General features: G+C 40.1%; 1 long non-coding RNA gene across 12 annotated transcripts in view; it reads left to right on the top strand.

Moving 5' to 3' along the window:
• The window catches only part of LOC142362097 (uncharacterized), an 88,935-nt gene that overhangs the window by 10,438 nt on the left and 61,123 nt on the right, over positions 1-17,374 (top strand). For 4 of the 12 annotated variants that reach the window (XR_012764661.1, XR_012764659.1, XR_012764660.1 and 1 more), the window contains exon 3: positions 14,641-14,723. The exons of the other annotated variants lie outside the window; for them this stretch is intronic. This is a non-coding gene — a long non-coding RNA (uncharacterized LOC142362097). The remainder of the gene's footprint in view (positions 1-14,640; positions 14,724-17,374) is intronic. 12 annotated transcript variants of the gene reach the window in all.

Genomic DNA, 17,374 nt, shown 5'->3' with positions numbered 1-17,374 from the left:
GTTCTCGAAATCATGACGCGTTCTATACTCAACAAAGACAGAAATCACTGGTCTTTACTATAGGTGGACGGGCCACCTTTATTTAATTTGGAAAAGGAACATGTACAAATTTTATGTATGTTTGATAAGTAGCTTATATGAATATATGAAGAATACTAGTACAAATGTATTCATCTCTTGGTCTCTTGGAGGGGGAAAAAAAATTTCTAGTCTATTTTGTCTTTGGTTGCCAGATTGGTTTTTTGTGATCTCTTAAGACTGAGATCTGAATGTAGCCTGCAGACACAAGGTGCTGAGAGGGAGGACTGTGTGATGAAATGAAAACAGGCTGAAAATCTAATTTCAGAGGTACCACTGACATTTTATTGTCAAGTATGCCTTGAAGCTCATAACTTTCTACTACAATAAAGAGCAGCAGTTTGTGCTTCCTTCCAGGATTTCTTTGACAGGCAGTGATTCTGTCTTGTTTGGTAATGGTGGAAGGAAGAATGTTTCAAGGAGTCAGTGTTGGTACTTTTCTTTCTGGACCAGAGCAAATTGACTTATTTTTAGACTGGTCTTGATGTCGCTGTGGGCTGCCAGTATGCTTCAGGAATTCATGTTGCATAGTTTTCCCAGCAATATCTAACCCTTGACTTCTAGAAGTGTAATACAATACACATCCTAGATAAAAGCAGCACGGTGATAATGCTACTTGGAATCAGAGTGAAAGTTTTGGAACAAATGGAACAATTTCTTAGAAAGATGCTACAGCTTGTACTTGTAGAAGCTTTGAATTAATAGGTAGTGATATCCTTACTTTTACTACAGAAGATCTTGAATCTATGAGATATATGTAAATAGATCAAAGTTGTTTCTACTAAGTATTGTGAATGGGAGTGTGGCCTAAAAATTAAATACAGCATTATCTGGATCTAGGAAATGTTTGGCTCTAGACATAACAGCCAATGTACTGGCAAATCACATTCTGACGTTGAACATCAAGGGTCATAGTATTTTTATGAGGGCAGTTTATGATTAAGAATGTTGAAAACCACTTTAGAGGGCTTCTTCTATTGGTAAGAAGCTAAGCAACTTTTTTTTTTTTTAAAAAAAAAAAAAGCTGTTGCAAATTTTTGCCTTGACAGCTGAAATCTAATTTCTACATTTGAGGATATTGCTGGTGTTTTTTCTGCATGTAAAAAATGTCTCCTTGAATATATCCTGCATTTGACATTCTCCTAGATTTACACATGAGGTCCTAGCTGTCTAAAAATCTAACTTGCATTAACATGCACACTGAAAGGGATGCCTCAAATATGAACTTCTGCTCAATTTTACAGCTTGTAGAAATTTTGAAAGACTTAATTTTGGATCAACTCAGGGGAAAAATAAAAAAAAAAAAAAAAATTGAGAATTGCCATGAAGCAAGCACCGCCATGTGGGGTCAGGACGTCTGGGTTCATGGTGCCTTCTGTCATTTTGGCAGGTTCACTGCCTGATGCAAATTGGTTTAGTACCTGGGAACCGCAGTGAAAGATAACACTGCACCTTGTCTAGTCCAAAGTTATGTGCTGAAGCCACAAGGTAGCTGGTTAACCGCTAGTGACAAGAGTATACTGCTATCAGGCCTAGTAAACATGCTGCATGGCGTGTCTTACTGGAGCTCTGTGGCAGCTGGACAGCTGTGCTTAACAAAGCAGTAACTCTTAAAAAATGATATTGAGGAAATAGTTCTTGCTTAAAGTGTGTTTTAGTATTTTTTTATTAGCATGTTAGCTCTTATGGTCCAGGAGTTTGATTGACATGTGTTTCCAAATCGCTTAGCTGGCATCCAGTTACGAATGAAGAGTTGGAGAATGCATGGCACTTCCACTTGGTTCCTATTTGAAGTTAGACTGAAGACAGATTTTTAGTTGCACATATGTTTGCATCGTTGATATTAAAACAGGGAACTCTCTATGACAGGTCCTGTTAAGCTCCCTCTTTTTTTCATGCTTGTTTTAGCTTCATTGCTTGCAGATAGATGTTTCATGAAACAAATGTTTGTGTGTGTTAAATATGTCAACCTCTTGTCTATTGTGAAGCTTTAAATAGAGGGCAGAAGAACTTTGAGTGCAGTGAGCCAAGGCCTCTGCTGGAACTGCACAGGACTTCTCTGAGGCTATTTGCAGTAGCAAGGAATTTGCTGCAGTGTCAAAGTGGAGGTATTGGTTTTAGAGCAGGAGTCAAGAGGCAGTACACTGATCTCAGCCAGAGGGAGGCTAAACATTTTTATGTGAAGAACACGTAAAAAGCCTCCTTATGATGAACATGTTTGCATTAATGCAAAACAAACATAAAAGGAGAAAAATAGAATACTAAAGGAATGATTTTTAAATAGCCAGAATGCTTTTATGTCGTGAAGGTCCATATGGTTATGTTTTCATTATTACTTAGATTGGTGAAAAGTTGGTAGTCTCACTGGACCTGTATCAACAGCTTTGTCATTGCCTATCCCTTGACTGGTTCCTTACCTGATGCTGAACAGTAGTCAACTGATGACAGTGCTCGCTGCCTACATTTAGATTTATTTCTGTAGTTGTGGTGTTGCTGAAGTGATGCTTACAAATTTAGAGATGGGGATGTTTTTTTGGATTGTCTTTGGCTTTAATGATGCTCCTTCTGCTCCTGTAGTTCCTCTGGTAAATGCCAAGATTAATGATGCTGAGGGACAAGACTGATGCTTGGTGTAATTACTAAAGAGATTGTTTAGTAAGGGTGATGGAAGACCTCTGAGAGGTTACTGTAGCAGGATCCAAAAAGGGGAATGTGGCAAAGAGGGGCTATAGCCCCCAGTCTTGCATGCCCACAGCCCCAAGAGGTGTATGTTGTCCCGTAAGTACAGGTAGCTAGTAGTAGATGTAATTCATGAGGGAAAACAATAAAAGCAGTGGTCAAGGAAACCAGCCTGTGAGTGCAGACTGATGGACCGTCCAAAAAAATCATTACCAGAAAGAAGTGACTAGTGATATCAAAACTGTCTCCATTACTGAGTTTATAAACACTTCTGGTAAATAAGAGGTTAATAACTCTGTTTACAGTAAGATAAGACCCTTAACCTAGGATACACACACTTCACTGTACCCAGATAATCCCTGGAGCAAGGAGGCTTAAGGTAATTTGTGGTGCAGCTGTCCTTTTCTGGAACATGAGCAAATTCTCCTGCACATGGTCAGCTGCAAGAACAAATGTCTATAGCAAATGAAAAAACATGATGTTCAACCACAGCCTTCTGCACTTGCAGGAGGGCACGTGAGCTGGGCTGTTCCTCCTGCCTGAATCAAACTCCATGGCATGAAAGGGTTTAGTGTGTGGCTTACGGCCAAGTGGAAGCAACGTGTCAGTGGTGAGGGAGGAATCCTGGTGGTGGAAACCCAACTGATTGACATACAGTGGCTATAAAGTCATAGTAAATCTATTGTTTTGCCAGAAGGAAGCCGGATTAGAAAATGTATAATCATTACAATCCCTGCATTATACAGCATCGGGTGACGGTTGCTCTTCCATTGCTGGTGTGGCTCATATTTGGCTTAATCCCACCAAAGTCTGTACTTGGGTGAAATCTTCATACACTCCATGTGGTTCAAGCCGTAGTCATTGGGATGCTTTACCTAAGAAACACTTCTACGGCACTGCAGAGTTTAGCTTTGTGATTTTCAGGAGATACTTATTCTGTTGTGTTGCTGCAAAGACCCACCACAATGCAAGTGGCAAGTTTAAGGATTACTATCTGGGAATGATTCTCAATAAAATTATTAACAAAAATCTAACTAATCAGTAAATCCAACTCTCTGAACAGATATCTTTTATCCACAAAGAAGTAAAAGTAAAAATAGAAAAGAATGCAATTAACAGCTAGAGACCAAACTCGCTTCTGGTCTGAGCTGAAAGAAAAAGCTGCATTTTAGATGTCTGAGTGGCCTGAAGAGAGTTGAGGGTGGAAGTAATATATGCAACCGTACCTTCAATCCTTACTAACTGACGAACGAAACAGTTGAGTTACCCAAGTCTTCTGCCTTTTTTTTTTTTTAACACCTCTTAAGAGACACCAAACTGCTTCTGTATTTGTATTATGTTATGCTAAATGTAATGTTTTAGATTTCTGCAGTTCCACTTGTCTTGCAGGATAAACTTTGACTCTGTCTGACTCTATTTGCACAGGATGCCCAAACATCATACAGAGGTCTATATTAGCATGAATCATGTTTCTGCCTCCCAAGCAGACACAATGGAGAGAAACCCTCAAGGAATTTCCTATTAAGCAGGAGAGGCTGAAGACTCTAAAATAGTTTTGGAGGTTTTTCCACGAGGTGAATGGAAATGGTGGAATCTTAGAGTAGTTGTGGTGGATAAAATTTTAGTTGATGCTTTTTATAGTAGTGTGTGCTCTCTACATTGTTGTTCCATGTTTGACCTGCATAGGGCGATCCCACCATGACCTCTTGCTGCTGCATCTACTGAAGTTGTTTTGGTGATGAGTTTATATTGTAACACACCATCTTTTGTGATTGAACTGGGGCCTGTTTTCTTTCTGAATGCTGGTAATACTAATAAGAGGAGGGGACATGCCCCTGAATGCACAGTTGCTGAGATGGGAGACTGTACCTGCCTTATGCATGCTACAGAACAGCAAATGGAAAGTCCATATGGGCCAACATCTGGGTTTTCCTTACTGTTGATGCTCGAGAACAGTAACTGGTCCTTGTTTGTAGAGAGATACAGACCATATGAGAGGGTATGAAGGGGTTCATCTATTAGTGCTTATGGTAGAGAAGGGAACTTTCTAATTCCTTTCTATTTTAAGGTGTATTCAGAACTGAGACAACTGTGAAAATGGCATTGGCTGCCTAAGGGGTTGCTAGCTACTACACTAGTGTACTAACTGGCACGGGACTGGGAAGGTGCTACTGGAGCACAGTCTGCAAGTGCTCAGGGATGACCTACAAGTGAGGCAATGGTGATTCAACCTCATTTGCTAAAAAAGGTGGAGAAGCTTCATAAACCACAGGTTTTAGACTAAAATATTGACATATTACATCATACAGTAAAATTAATTCATATCTACTTTTTTAAAAATAGGAATATTTTTAGCTAGAATACCAATTCTATAAGCCTCTGGTGTGTGTTTATAGTTACCCTGAGTTGTACGTAGGCAAGTTTACTGTTGAATGTGGCCTGTACTGCCCTTTTGCATGAGAAAATGAGGTTCCAAAACACTTTTGAAGTAAAACTAGGTATTCCTCTTTTGAAGAAAGTTGAAACAAGATACTTTGTGAATAGAGTTTTAGCATCTTTCCCCCACTCTGTGTTCAGTAACATTTTTTTTTCCCCTCCCTAAAAGCCTTGACTTTAAAATACCCATGAGTTTGAATGGGAGTTAGACAAGATGAAGTTTTTTTGAATAAATTTTAGCAATAGTTGGGATTTTTTCGTGGAGTGAGAAGCTGCCATGAGCAGTGTGATGAGTACCTCATGAAGTGATCTATTTTTGTGTTTTTTATTGGTTGGGAACACATGACTAGAAAATAAAGCTGCATTAAATGGCTGTGCTTCATGTATCTTACTTTTGAGGCTTATTTTTCAGGGTTGTTTTTTTTTGTTGTTTTTTTTTTCAGCCTGGCATTCATAGCTTGGGATAAGGAATTTCTGGTTATGCTTACCTGGAGAGAGCTGAATTTGATTGAAATACAGAGAAACTCCTTTGTTTAAGTTTGATTATGCTGGGTGTCTCTGCCAGTGTACATCTGGTCCAGAGCTTTTGTAGAAGTCGCTTAGCTTCTCTCTTCTTCTTTGACCCCTCTAAAATGGAGCGAGGGTTACCTGCTCCACTAAGAAATTCAGTAATGGTAGGGGCTGTTGAGATCCTTGACTGGAAGGTGGAAGGGAAGAATTAGGCTTTAAATTCATTATCCTGATAGGCCCAAAATCTCCAAAATGAACAAAATGGCAAAAAGCAGAGGGGGGGAACTGGAAACAACCATAATTCATCCCTGGGATTTTGCAAGCAGCAGAGCCCTGCCGAGGCGGTGCCAGGAAGGGTTAACTCGGCAGCAGCTGGCCACCAGCGCTTGGTCCTTATCTCACTCTTATCCTCTGCTATTAACTGGCCACAATTACAGAGCATATCAGTTACTGCCATCTGTTTTTTCATGAGGCATTGGTGGGATTGCAGCCAGCAAAGGGGATTAGGGGAAGAAAAGCAGAAATGACAAAACGCTTCTGGGGCGCTGCAGCGGGGTCCTGCATGCGGCCAGTGCCCACCACCATCCCTGACAGCTGCGGGGAATTAAGCGTAAAGATAAACTGTGAAGGCTGTTTCAAAGCTGCTGTAAAGGAAACGCATTTCTGCCTGCAATTGTAATGCAGGGATTGTGCAGAGAGAATTAAAGTGTAAAGCAAAGGTGGTCAGTGGTGGGCTGTGTTCTGGGTGATTTTTGGCTTCCAGTGTGGATTGTTATTGGTGCGGTCAAACTTCATCAGCCACAAGCAAACAGCAACAAGAAGAGGGATGTTGAGTAGGAGGGAAAAACAACCTCAGACTGTTGACTGAAATGCCCTTACAACACTTATTTTTGCACTAGTAATTGCCATCTGGACTCTCGCTAAAAGAAGCATGCAAATCGGGCACCACTTTGATCACCAAAGCATATGACCAGGGAAGGCAGCTTATTTCAGTCCAGATTATCAATATTTTAAAGAGCAACAAGACTTATGACAAATATTAATTGACTGCAATGCTATTTTTCTAAACTTCCCCCAAATGTCAGACCATCTTGCAGTAATGCAAGAAAGGAAGAGTTTTCAGCGTGATACCAGGGATTCAAGAATCATTATGGCTCAACAGCTGTACTTTGATTCCAAGCTTTACTAAGACCAGATTAATTAAATTATTCCAAAGTATGATATACTGCCAAAATAAGGCTCTCTGGATTTTATTATTTGGGGTAAATTAAATTAAGCATAACACAGATTTTAATGTTGGAAAAATAATACTTAACTAATATTTAATATCCTTTCTTAATTTTTGATACATGATAGTCAATATTCTAAGGATTAACATTAATAGAGGAAAAAATCTAATTCTTTATAACAGTCAAATTAGAGGAATAACTAGAGGTGCACTGTACTTGGTAAAGCTACTCTATTCCCTCTTTCTGTTTCTGATAGACTTGAATAACAAATGGGAAAACCCCATGTTGTAATATCTTTTTAGCTTTTTCAGTATTTCAGGTCAGTTGCTGCTTTTTTGGATCAGGTAATGCTGTACTGATGCTCTTGACTTGATCTGTGCTCTGGATTTAGGATATGGGGTTTAAGAGGGGTTTTTTCCTCTGTATATGCCTGGCTTCGCTTATTGTTGGGAATGAGATGCACATATATGAGGAGTAAAATTAAGCTGATGTGTTGTAAGTCAGTGGTATTAATTTGAGATGTGACTACCCTCTTATTCTGTATTTAAATAAGGATAGATGACTGTTGTAATACTGTGCACTAGCAGATACTGAGAAGTAGTTTTTTCTTTCTTGTTGAGTTCTTTATCTGTTTTTGTTAAAAATGATCAGAAATCAAGGAAGTGATATACTCATTGGCTTCTTGAAAATTTTTCTTGGTCGTTCTCCTGGATACTGCTTATGCTGTTATGTTTAGCCATTACCTGGGTTTGGGTCTGGCAGTGTGACCACAGGAGTTACGTGGCAGTTCTTGATTTGTTCGTAGCTTGAAACTGGAGAACATCTACTAATGCTTTATGCAAACACAATCACCACTGGTCCTTCTGGATACTCCTAGAACTTCTCGCATGTGTCATGGTACTTTCCCTGAGCAGTGGTGCTTAATCCCTTGCTAACAAGTCCTCTCTTACTTCAGCCACCAGAAGAAATCTCAGGAGCTCAAGTCCTCTTACCTGCTGTGGTGCTTGCAGAGCCCTGGGCTTTTCTCCCCTACAAATGCCAGTTTAACCTCCGTGACCGATGATCGTCATCCAGGGTATGTGGCTGCCCAAAGGGCTACTGGCAGTAGTCTACAGACAGGATAACTTGACCAGAGTCCTTGGCAGCTTGTGCAAGGACCTGGTGTGAGACCTCTCTGCTGTCCAACCTCTGCCACACAGTGGGGCCTTGGGATTGGTGCTAGGCTTGCTTGCCTGCAATATTTTTAACCCAGGAATGTAGTAATCTCCTAGGCCTTCACATCAGCTGATCTTCTTACTTCTGTACTATTCCAGGTAATTGAAATAGTGTTTATTTTTGTTATAGCAATAACCGAATTCTACTCTTATGCCTAAATAGGGTGTAAAGTAGCTCAACACTCTTTAGAAATGTTCAGGTAGGTTGAGAATAACTGTTTACACTTTTGTGCAACAAAGCCTGTGTTGCTGAGTGCTCTGTTCCCTTGAGACTCAAGGTTAGCCTGTCAACAGAAGTCATAATATGATGTTAAGGTTCTCCACCTGTTAAAGTCCTGTTGATCAGTTTGAAAAATGTGTACCTTCTTTCCTTGACTATGCAGAAATACTAGTGTGCTCTTCACTTACCGAAAAGCACACAGAGGCATATGGGCACCGTATCCCTTTAGCTGCTGGACTACATATGTTCCCATCAGAATTTCTTCCAGCATGATTAAAAGATATGAAAAGTTATGCACAGAAAGTTATACTATGTGCACGTATACATGTGTCAGGCTCCTATTGCATTCAAGATCAAAATTCAAACTCTTCAAACATATTTTTTATATTCACTTATTTGATCATTGCTCCCTTATATGCCTCCAGCTACACAAGAGCTGGCATTACAGATCTTTGTTGTACAGTGGAAATATCAAACTCATGAACACCAGAAAGAGCTTAACTATGTGATGGCTCATGGTTTGCCTGATGGGTATATAAAATAAATGCCTCCAATTCTTTACTGGAACTTTCTCTATTAAATGGTAGAAATTAAAAAAAAAATTACAGAAGGAGGACTTTTGCTTAGTTGATTGAGGTATAAAAAGTAAAATGGAAAAAAATTATGTAGAGTAATAGTAAGTCCATTGTTACCTATGTCTGCAGGTCCAGTTAAGTATCCTCTGCATGCACTTGGGTAAAGGAGTAACTACCCATGGAGAGAACACTTTTTTAACAAAAACTTTTACCTCTTGGAGCTATGTTAGATGCTCTTGGGCCTGAATTGGCTACCCTTCCATATGTCACCTGACATGTGGCCTCTGGGGCCATGTTATAAACTTTGTGTCATACTAAAGTTTTCAAAAAATTAGGGATAAAAAAGTCAATTAACTTTGCCTGAATCTTGTAATTCTGTCTGTTCATTTAGTAAGTGTTTGCTAAATGTCATGAATTTTGCTCCCATTTACTCTTCCATGTGAACAAGAGCATGGGTTTTACTTCTCTGTTACCTTCTACATTGTGCAAAGAGCTTATACCCAAAACTTATATATACCCACATCATGGCCATTGGGATATTGTGTAGATATTTCTTGGGCTTCATTTTGTTCTACTACAAATGACAGCTCTGATAGAAAAGAATTGATTTCAGTGTAGGTCATCAGATCGACCTGCTCGGTTTGGGTTTTGGGAAGATGTTTGCTGCTGGAAGGACTTGCTCGTATTTATTGGGCATTCCCAGACTGCCTCAGCTGCGGCACAGTGGGCTTCACAGGGTACAGGGGTGGCCTTCCTTGGCAGATGATGCCTCAGTATATTTGGGGATTACACAGGGCCACCTGCAGAACGGGAGAGTGGAGGGTCAGGTCATGGCAGAGTCATTTTGGCTGTTGGGGTGGCACGCTGCGCCCTCCCCTCAGGGGCAGAGCAGAGTGGGTATGAAGTTTCAGTGTGGCCTGGTGGACCCTCAATGAGCATCAAATAGAAACCAGCTGGTGGTCGCCATCGCAGGAAGCCAGGCTGTGGTATCAGTGCTCTCTGGATATGGGGCAGAACTAATTAATGCCCGTGCTGCTTCATGGGTGGCAGCGCCTCACAGCCAGGGGCTGATGGCTAGCACAGAAGGGTGGAAATGATTTGTGACTGACTAGAGAGTTCACGGCTATCTCCAGTCTCCCTAACAAGATGTCTTGTAACTTTGTGTTGTGTAAACGGGGCTGCAGCTCTTCCAGCAACTGCTCAAAGCAAGCGATGGCAATGTGCGTAGGAGATCAGTAGCGGTGAATGGGTCATATGCTCTCAATTCCTTTATTAATCTGTAGTGTTGTATCTCCCTGGTCCTGTAGCAACAGAGAGGAGTAAATTTTCTTGCAGTAAAATCAAACCATGGAAGGTGCTACAGCCCTGACTGCAGTCTGAAGTGCCATAGCTTGTGTTGGTGGTGGGGAGAGGTATATTGGGGGGAGGGGGAAAAGAGGAGCTGAAATAATGTTCTCTCATTGCTTTACTTGGGAAAGTGCATAGGGCAGCACTGGTCATGGGGAAAACCTTGTCCTTACCCCGTCTCAGCATCAGCCTTGTGAGGGAGCTGCAGCCTTGGAGCAGACATGAAGCTGGGTGATTGACACACGTCCGTGTGGGTCAGGGAGGAAACATCCGTGTTTAATAAGGCATTCAATGTTGGCCAGCCTCCTTCAGCTGTAAGGAAAGATCAGTACTTTCACAAGTCACAGACCATGAAACATGATCTCTCCGTGCCCTAGCGAAGATATCTGGTTACTTTTCCAGAAGATGGCATGGACTGGTGTTGCACTTTGCTAGATAGATGGGGCTGAGCCTGACTTTTTTTTTTTTCTTTCACAAAAAATGTTTTAACGCCTCATGACTAGGAGTAGTCACTTCTGAAATGCAGGAGATGTATGGTTGTAGGCTGAAACCAATGGATTTATTTTCAATTTATCTTGCAGGCATGGAGACACTTCAGACTACTGTGTTTTCCAGTAGCAGGCAAAAGAAACCTCATTTATTTTCTTATCCTATCTTCCATAACTTTTTTCATGATCCTTTCAATATTTAAATCAATCTTTGATTTTAAAAACTCTATTAGATTTGTTTATAAATATTGATACATTGTTAAGAACATCTCACAGTAACATATCTAAAATCTCTTTTGTAGTGGAGAAATGAATGTAAGCTTGTGAAATGTAATAGTAATAATTCTGTGTGATAGTGGTAATTTCACATTATTTCTATCTTATAAGGGGCTTCTCAAATTTTCATAAATGATGCTGAAACAACAAAAATAGCAGTTTCAATTCAATCTGGAAACTGAAACTGGCCAGTCTCACTCAGATAATTTTTTTAATCTTCTCCCATAATTCACTTTCTTCAGCTTGAGGGAGAAAGCAAATGTTTCTTTCTCTTTTTTTTCTGAAAGACTAATACCAACTAAAATGATGAACTTATTTCATAAAACTGATCTCAGCTTGAAACCTAGAAATTACGTGGTTTCAAGTAAGTCACTGCTGAGGTTAGGTCCTTTCTTTGGACAGAAGCTAATGTTTCTGTGTTTTGTGGTGTGTTTTGATTTGGGGTTGTTTTTTGCTATCATAGCGAGCAGTGGCTGAGGCGATATGTTAGTTGTATTGCAGCACTAGGCAGTTTCCTCAGCAAGGAATTCAGAGCCAAATGCAGGGACTGTAGAGGGGGACTAATTGCAGTGTGGAGTCTGTCCTGTACACTATATTTGCATGAGTCTGGTGGGATGGGTGACCATCACTATAAAGCTGATGCACATCTTATCCAAGCGTGTTATTCATCCCATTTTATCGTGTTTTAGATAGTCAAGTTGCTGTACAGAAAGAAAAGGAAAATAAAAATAACTCTGACAGTGAAGCCTGAAAAAGAAACTCTTTTCCTATATTCAGTGAGTGTTGACAACTTCAAGACTTTGAGTAAACGTGCATCCTCACCCACAACAGGGAGTACAGATTAGACTAATCAAATCTGGCACCCCTTCTTCTGTGGAAAATTAGCAACTGGAGGCTTTTAAACCAAAAGGGTTTAGGTAAATCAAAGCTTAACTAAAAATAAACATTTATGTAAAATAGAAGTTTTATTAGAAATATTGTCTTTCAATAGGACAAAAGGCTTCATCTGGAATTATTTTAATTGCAACATAAATTATCTGCAGATCCTTGCTAAATGTTGCTGATGAAATACAAGTAGGCTGCTGTTTCTATTTCAGTTGCCAGCAGGGGCTTGCGTTATTTCCTTTGTTAAGAGCAGCTAATATTCGGTGACTTCTCTCGTTTCCTCATGCTGATTCTCTGCCTTGTACGCTACGGCTGGAGTATGGGCAAACTGTGTGTTTCTGGCATTGATTCTGATTGTAGCCTGTTAGACAGTATTAAATGCTGTTTTTGAGACTAGTTGCCTCTAGTAATATAGTATGTGGCATTTCTGTGTCTTCTGTGAAATTATATTTGTTGCCGTGGTGGTGCTTTTTGCATGAACTGGCACTGAAGTAATGCATCGCACACTCTTGGTTTGATGTGCTGGGATGAGATAGCAGGGCCAGCATGTGGATAAGAAGAATTTCCTTCATGTGCTGCATCATATGTTCAAACATTTTTCCTCTATTTCTAGATGCTAATGAGAAAACAGCCAGGAGTATGAACCCAGAAACAGTTCCTAGCAAATGCTGTATTCGTTAGATCCTTAAAAATTCCTTCCGTACTTGCATATTACATGTTCGATGAAGTGCTACTTCCAGCCAATGGTAGAGACCAAAGTGTTTCTTGAAGGTCTGAGCAAGAGGAAAGCAGCAGTTGTGCTGCATGAGGAGCTGTTGATTGAGAGACAGTCAAGTTCTTGCCCTGGAGCAAGGCGTTCTGTGAAACCTAGTATGTAAGGATGCGACTGAAAACAATTCATGGCAACTTTTTCCCCCCTTGAAGGAAAGATACAAAACAAGATTGAGAAGTTGTTGGTTTTTTATTCAATGAATTAAAACTTAAGATGGAGAAACTTCCATTACATGTGTTAGCACATCTAAACAGATCTCAGATGAAGGCTATTGTTCTGGACTTAGCAGTTTGAGGAGTAGTTAACACACAACATGGTGAAAATGTGGGGTTTGGGTCTGTGTGTTTGGTTTGTTCTCCCCCCCCCTTCTGAAATCAGCAATGTTTGTGAGTACAGGTAGGGAAGATGAACAATGCTGCCTGGTGAAGCCCCCAGTGAGGGGCATATAACAACATTCAAATTCGGTTCCTCTGTTAGACCTGGAAAACCATCCATTTATAAACAATTACCTCTGTTATTAAATTCTGATTTGTGAATGCTGGGGGAAAAATGGTACCGAGTTATATCTCCCTGGGGTAAGTGGGTGCAGATAACAGATGTCAGCCCTAACTAAAGTGGTGGCTTGGTGTAGCTTCTCTCATACAGCTGTTTGGCACACATGCCAGTACGATAAAATACAGGCTCAAAAAGCACCGCAGGCCCTGGTTTTATGGGGCTTGCGCTACATCCTTGGTTAGAAAAAACACTGCAGGACCAGAGGAGAAAATCTATTAAACATGTTTGGGCACAAGAGTGCCCTTCTGGCTCATAACAAGGTTTATCCAAGGATTGCTGTAGTGTGCCATTAAAATGGGTCACATGCAACTGCATATGCTACTAATGCTACCAAGTGCTCTGCAGTTCCTAGATGTCTTATGTGCTTCACAGCAGAAGTACAGCACTGCCCTAATGGGCTTAAAAGCTCTCACTGAACATGTCTACATAGACAGAGAGAAGGACCGTATTGCAGCTCTTGTCAAAAACATTGTCAAGTTAACTTTCCAAATGCATAAAATGTTATTCATTTTAATTCTGGTAACATCTGGGTTAAATGTGCAGCCAGGTTGAATGCTATGGACACCTTTAGAACCTTTTTCTTCTCCCCATTATTAGAAAACTGGTGAGCAATAGAGACAGTTTCTAAAACGTGTTTTTCAACATTTGCTGGTTTTGTAGGACTTGCCCTGTTTGTGCTCATAGTGATAAGTCTCTGGAGTTTTTTATTACGGAGTTGGCATAATAAATTATTTGTACCCATGATCCAGTTGCAAATGTGTTACAAAACAAAATACAAGCAGAAAGCTTGGGGGGTAGCCTTCAGAAGGAAAAGGAAATGGTTAAAACACCATAGCTATTATGGGAGGTTGTGCTTCCCTCTGCATTCTTGAACAGCAGAAACTGTTTAAAAACAAAGAAAAAACTACACAGAAAACCCAGACAAAAAAACCAAACGCAACCCAAAAGTATGAGTGTAAGAATTAGTGGCCAATGGTTACTCTTTTAGAAGATGTGTGGAGTTGAAGTGTTTGCTTGCCCAGAGAAGTAAAGTGCTGGGGATCTGCTAGTATTTGAGCAGTTGACTCCCTGCCACTAATATCATTATTTATAGTGTGGCACAGGCAAAGTGACTTACTCGAACAGACACCAAATAGGTAGGTAATATTTTTACACTCTGATGTTTCAGTGGAAAGTAACCAAAGAAGACTCACATTAGTCATGGTGTAAGCAGTTAAAAAAAAAATATATCCTTCAACTCTTTTCTCTATTTCATCACTTACATAAGCAACACATTTCAGTGGATAGAGTTCTAGGTTTTTCCTTCTAAAGATGTCACATAACGTTCGAAGAGCCCAGTGTTCAACTTAACAGCTGTGCTTACTTTTTTTAAACAGGGATTCTTCGTTCATAAGAAATATAAGGAAAGTGTGTCTGTATAGTGTCTGGCAAAGTAGTCCCCTGATCCCTTACTGGACAGGTAGGTGCCACCACTGTTTTGGTATAGTTTGAAGTTTGTTTTAAGCTTCAAAGAAGTGCTTTCTCCTTCGTGACCTTTCAGAGTGCACTTATCCATTGCTCCTCCTTTAAACATGGAAGTTTTAACATCCCAAAATATTACACGTGGACAGCAAAATGACCATTTACTAGTGTGTTAAACATCTGCCTTAGAAGCTGTGCACTTTTCTGCTGGCAGCATTTTTGCGTTTACCTTTGATGTGTGAATGGGCAGGGAGAGTGGATGCTGGGTGTTAGAGGAACAAGCTACTCGCAGGTTCAGCCTTTGAGCACTTACAAGGGAGAAACAGAGGAAATGGCAAATAAGCCAAAGTTTTTAAAAGCTCAGTATGGTGTGTCACTGCCTTAACCTGGCTTTAATATGTGCCTCAGTTGTAGTCAGTATTAGTGACACGTGCTATTATTTTCATAAGTGGAGTAGAGAAATACCTCAACTTGTGACAGTAATATTTAGAAATACCTTCTCCCACTGGTTATTGCTTGTATTTCTGCCTTTCTGTATTATCCTCAAGAGGAATACAAATTTTAAACTATTTTAAATTTGAATAAGACAGGCAGTGCTACATATGTAGAACATTTTCACATTTTCATATTAGTATGCAAGTGTTTCAGCAACCTGGAGTTATAACAGTGCTTTTGTCCTCTGCTGCTGGCTTTGGCATCAGGTCTCCTGACTCTGTTCAGTATTAGACATCATTAAGCTTTTCAAAAGAGGACTAAGTATGCCAGGAAGTGATGTTCCTCACTTCTGAAGTGGTTGTATGATTTTCAGGTCTATCTTTCCACTAATTGATAACTAAGGTTGTGAATGGGAGTAAAATCTACTCCATACTGATGGATCGGAGTAGCTTTTCCTCCTGTTCTGAATTGTACTTCTAACGTATTTGCTGAATATCTGTTGAGCCCTGGCAATGTTACTGCTTCTCAACCATGTGCCAAAATTTGCCTGGTCCCCTTTTTTTGTGTGTGTTATTATTCATTATGAGACTACGAATGGTATCATGCAAAGATACAATTCAGTAAAATGATTTTTCTATCTTATGGCTAGGGCTGTGTTTAAGGGCAAACACTCAGCTGGTGTCTCACTACGGTTCTGTGTTTTTCAGTGCATTTCTGACAACTTAACCTAGCAAAGGGCCTGCCCTTTCCTCCACAACTATTAAATTACATTGACTAAGCATTCTGCTTGCAACAGAAAAGTGCAGCAAATTACAATTAGTAACATCGGCTGAATACCAGCTCGGAAAAAAGCTTGAGTTATATATTTTCATGACTTATTTACACTCACTAGAAATGCATTTAAGAAGATATTTTAGTATATCTGTTAAGGAAATTAGTAGGCTAGGGCAGAGCGTAAAGATCGCTTACACTATTGAGCAAGGGCTGAGTGTGCCAATAACCCATGACACAGGGAGCTAAATTTGCGTATTAAATCAGGAAGAATGATGGAAGAAGCTGGAGAAAAGGACCAGGTATAAAACAAACAAACAAAAACACATACAAAAAACAAAACCAAAAAGAGAGAAAAACCCCAACACCCACCACCAAAAAATAATAAAATCCCCCACCCATGATTCCATGATTTTGTGCCTGGGCTTGAGGTGGTCTCTTCCTAAATCTTATAGCCCACAGCTTACGACATGGGCGAAACGTGCAGAAGCTTAGGGCAGAGGTGCCCCTCTGGCCTCGCGCCAGGGAAAAGGGGCCCTTTGGGGTGCTGGGCCCCTGGCCACCTTCTTTTTGGCTGTCCGTCTCTGCCTTCAGGCAGACAGGAAACGCCTCACTTTTCTGGCTCTGTGGAAATGCTGTTGATGAGAGGGCTAAAAGTCTAGTTTTGGGGCATTTGGGTGCTGGGTTTGTCATGATTAAGCAAATCACTTTTTTTTTTTTTTTCTTCTTGGTGATCTTTTCAACTAACACTTGAGTCTGGTTTTCCAGTTCTGCAATAGTTTTTTTTTTTTTTTTTAAAAAAAAAAAGGCAATACACCAGAGTGTGGCTAACCTGGGCTGCCCATGATTGCACTGTCTGTGGTTTTCTTGGGGAGGGGAAGACTATTAGTAGGAAACTCAGCAGATGCAAGCTTTAAGCATTTCTTGGTACAGGTTTGTTGGGGTTTTTTTTACTGCTTATGTGGAATGATGAAGATAACATCAAGAATAATTTTGGATTTTATTCTTCCTCTCTCTATGTTTTTAGTAGCATTTAATTTCTCTAGATGGAATCCTGTATGTTTTAGGGTTTGACTGCAGCCAAATCAGTGGGACTCTTTGGTCGTAGTTTTTGTATTACGAAGTGAGGGGCTGTATGCCTACAGGTATTTGTTGTGACAGTGCATTTTCTCCCCTGCATCTTCTGCTTCGTTGTATAAATCAGCCAGCACTACTGCTAATTACATATTGTTGTTATGCGGGTGGCTTTTGTATACACAATAATGGATCTTAGAATAAACGTAAGAAACCTCATCTCTACAACTCAATCCTTAAGCAGTAGTTAAAACTCCGTGTAACTTGCTGTGGATAGATTTATTTGTTTAATTTTTTTCAATAGTAAGTTGTAAGCTACAGAACTTAACTTTTACTGGCTTATGACTCGAGAGCAATTTCTACAGTTCA

This window comes from Opisthocomus hoazin, chromosome 7 (assembly GCF_030867145.1).
Source record: "Opisthocomus hoazin isolate bOpiHoa1 chromosome 7, bOpiHoa1.hap1, whole genome shotgun sequence".
Classification (NCBI taxonomy): Eukaryota; Metazoa; Chordata; class Aves; order Opisthocomiformes; family Opisthocomidae; genus Opisthocomus; species Opisthocomus hoazin.
This window is presented reverse-complemented; position numbering and strand designations above follow the sequence as displayed.